The following is a 4,292-nucleotide window of genomic DNA, read 5'->3' as shown; positions in this document are numbered from 1 at the left end:
AGCAAAGTAAACACGCAGTTTTAGGATTTTCAGCAAATTTATTAAAACTAAACAGATTTATTAGAACTGTAATCTTCCATTTGCATGGTATTCAGACCCTTTATTCAGTACTTTCCAAACACCACCTTGAACAGCAATCACAGCTGTAATTTTTCTTGTGTATCTTTTTACCAGCTTTGCACACGAGGGCAGATTCGCTAATTCTTTATCATAGATCATCTCAAGCTCTGTCAAGTTAGATGGGGGTGTCGGTGAGCTGCAGTCTTCAGGTCTCTCCATAGACCTTCTAAGGGGAGGTCAGAGACTTGTTCCAAAGCCATTCCAGTGTTGTCTTGATTGAGCGCTTCAGATTGTTATCTCACTGAAAGCTGAATCTTCAACCTGGTCCAAGATTATGTGTGCTCTGGAGGAGGTTTTCTTTAGGGATCTCTTTGTATCTGGCTCTGTTAATCTTTTCCTCAATCCATAACAGTTTCCTAGTCCCTTCTTTTGTGAAATACTCCAACAGCATGATGCTGCCACCACCATGCTTGACTGCTCAAATGGTGTTAACCAGGTGATGAGCAGTGCCTGATTTTTGTCAGATATGGGGCTTGAGATTGAGGCCAATTTTTGTATCATCAAACCAGATAATCTATTTTTGTCATGTTCTCAGTGTCATGTAAGTGGCATTTGGCAAACTCCAAACTTCTGTCAAGCCACACTATAAAAATCAATAGAGACCCGATTCACAGAGCGCTGAGGAGAAAGTTGTCCTTCTGTCAGGTTCTCCAAAGTGTAAACAGCAACACTGAATCTCTGTTAGTGCTATTGGATTTTTTACATTTACATTTACATTTATTCATTTAGCAGACACTTTTCTCCAAATCGACGTATATCTCATTTTGTCACCTCACTTATAAAAGCCCTTGTTGTGAAGTACGGATGGAAATCCAGCTCTAGGAAGAGACTTGCTGCTTACAAACTTCTTCCATTTCACAATGATGGAGACTGCTATGCACCTTGGAACCTTCAGTGTACTGATATTTTTTATATCCTTCTCCAGATCTACGCATTGACACAACTCCATCTTGGAAGTCTACAGAGAGTTTCTTAAACTTCATTGCTTGGGTTTTTAGTGTGCCCTGCATGGTTAACTTTGGGACCTTATGAGGACAGGGTGTATGCCTTTCTAAGTCATGTTCTGTCAAGTGAATTTGCTGATGGGCTACCTTCAAATTTTCAAGAAAATTCAAAGTTCTAAAGAAACAGGATGTATCTGAGCACAATTTGAAGTGTTATATATAATAAAGGATTTCAGTTTTTATTTTTAATAAATTTGCAAAAAAATTAAAAATGTGTTTTCATTTTGTCATTATGGGGTTCTGTGTGTCAGCTGACGGAAAAAATCTATCTATTTTAAAATAAGTACATGGCTCAACAAATTGTGGAAAAAGTGGAGGGGTCTGAATGCTTTCTGAAGGCACTTTAAGTATTTCATTGGAGAAAGGATTATGTTTATTGGTATTTTTATGCCTGTAAAAAAGCTGAATGTGAAAAAACAATATGCAACACATCAGTTTAGTGATGTGATGTGATCTGATGCTTTTTATCTTTTAAGAAATATTCAGTGCTGCACATGTTTATGTGTTATGTGTTCCACATTTTATAGTTGTCTTGTGAAATGTGTCAAACATGTCTGATTCAAAAGTTTTTGCACTTCTTTTTTAATAAACGTGAATAAATATTTCCGTACTAAGCAAAAAATTAAACTGACCCTTAAAAGGATTTATTCTGATGATTATACTGTATATTTTGATGGTAATGTTTAGTAGAAACAATAAGGTTAAATATATTATGCTTATGATCTGACACATTCTAAGCAATTACAGATAGAAACTAAATTAGTGGCCAAGGAACATGCACACTGCATCCCTATCAGATTAATATCCACCCTCATTTTTTTGCTGTAAAACCCGCTGTTTCATTGTTTTAATTTGTACAGTACATATTGTATAGTCTTGGCAGCTTACGTAGCGTACAGTTTGGAACTTCTCATATGAGGATCTCTTCTGGTCCAGGTCCTACAGTTGCAGAACTTGTATGTCTATGACAATGATGCAAATCCAGTTCCTGAAACCAGTATAGCACCCAGTGGTTTTTGCTGGTCGTCTTTGTTCTCTGTGACTACATTTCGGCCGCAGCCCTACTAACAGTGTACCAAGGGCATAAAGATGGTGAAACCATCACAGCCTCTGAAAGGTTTTTCTGAATGGTGCAGTTGTGGGTTTCCAGCTGGACTGTTGATTAAAACTGAGGAAAGACTTGTTGCCTCTTTGTAGTGTGGACACCGGGCCAGGTGCTCCAGCTCGTCGATCGATAAGCTGACCGTCATGCCCTCTGAACCTGTCCTGCGGTCATTGTGTTGTTCTCGAGGTAAGGAATCACAGTGGCCAGCTTGGCAGCTCATAAAGTACCCTTTTTCATTAGTGCTCTTCTGAACTTAGGACCCTGTCTACTCTGTCATATCAGTGTCAAACAGCAGGTGCACTTCTTTGTATCTCAGCTACCCATGATTAACCCCTTCAGGTCGCACTTGCCTGCACTGGCAATATTCCACTCTGCAGTGTTTGGTGATTCCTCTGGAATTCACAGTTAAAATCAATGCAAGCAATATTAAATATTTGTAATACAAAGGCTGATATTGATTAAGAAGTTAATTCGCTAAACAAATCTTGGCCAGTAGACTGAGCAATATCTCATACCAACAGATATGTCTACACCGATGAGTAAGTAAGGCTGGAGAAAATGTTTTAATGTGAGATTTGTGTTTTTCCTTACATCACCTTACCTGCATCCTCTTGCAGCCATCTGCCCCTTATTGCTCATTGCTCTGTATCATTAAGCAATCTAGCACTGTGTCATGCAATATTGCTGCATGCTTCAAGGCCTCCACTTATGAGAATTTGCTTCCCTCATTCAGGCTCACACGCCTGGCTGCTGGTGCATACACACAAAAGTGTCTTATTGACCTAAGAGGAAAAAGGATGTGTGCTGTAGCCTGGAAGCTTGGCAGCTGCACTTTTCCAAGCCCACCTTTCACACAACCTGAACCGTGTCTGCAATCTGACACGAGTGGGTTTTTATGCCTGGCAGCGCCCATGCTTTTCCATACCAGCACCAGTGATTGTATCTGCCTGTGTGATGCTTCACAGTACCTGTTAATGGGGCATCACACACTCCCATGGAGCACCTTCACAATGGAAACCTGTAGGTTGGGAAACTAGCAACTGCCTCACCAGCAGAAAAAAGCCTTCTCGAAGGATCAGGGCCACTTCTGGAACTGACCCCTCAAAGCAAAGCTTACACTTTGAAGAGGCCTTTGTTCTATCAGCATTAACTATTATCAATTTCAGTCATGGCTGTGCATTAATACAATCTTCCCTCAATTTTTCACAGATGACACTTATAGTTATTTGCTGTCCTGTGAGTTTAATATTCTTATCATCTACTGAAATTACTCTTGTGCTATTGTTTGAAGGACTGGACTTGGAGCCTTGCTCAGAAGTCCTCGCCTAAGACTTGAACCAACTCCATGTCCATATCCATGCTCCCTGCTGTCCTATTGTTGACAACTTTTAACCCAATGGCCACATTCCCAGACTTCTAAGAAGGACACTAAAGATAGATCACGCAGTATGCTGATAAATTAAACGTTACTCCCTCAAAAGAAACAGTGTGAAGGGTTAGGTTTTATTCCAAGACTTGCAAAATACTTTATTTTAAATTCACATTACATATTGTGGACTGAAATCAGTTAAATATACGCATTTTAAAAATAGCCTGCTCTCTTCATACTGATCTGTTTTTTTTTTTTTGTGTCAAACTGTTACATAAGCATAAACATGCCCGCTCTGTAAGCTGATCAGAGGCTACATCACATCAAAAACCAAAAAGGCATCTTACAGGAAGCTCTCCAACACCAAGCAGTCCTGTAAAAAGTTTCACAGGTCAGTGCTGTTTGACCGACTCACTGGCAACTAATGAGGGTCACTAAGTACAGGAACTTTTTATTTGTCGAGCGTAGACATTCCAGGGCACAATAGAATAGTGCCTTCATTGTTCTTCCCGCGCTCCGCCGCTTTCCGGAGGCTGGGAAGCTGCGACGGGCTCCTGCCTTCCTGCGTTTTATACGGTGGGGCTGCGCGAGGGGGGCGGAGGCTGTCGCGAGCGGGACGTGGGAACCGCCCCCCGGGCCCTGGGAGGTAGACGCTCCGGAGGAGGAACCGGTCCCCACTGCTGGTCCTGCAGGA

This window comes from Scleropages formosus, chromosome 7, assembly GCF_900964775.1.
Source record: "Scleropages formosus chromosome 7, fSclFor1.1, whole genome shotgun sequence".
Classification (NCBI taxonomy): Eukaryota; Metazoa; Chordata; class Actinopteri; order Osteoglossiformes; family Osteoglossidae; genus Scleropages; species Scleropages formosus.
Note: the sequence above shows the minus strand (reverse complement) of the source record.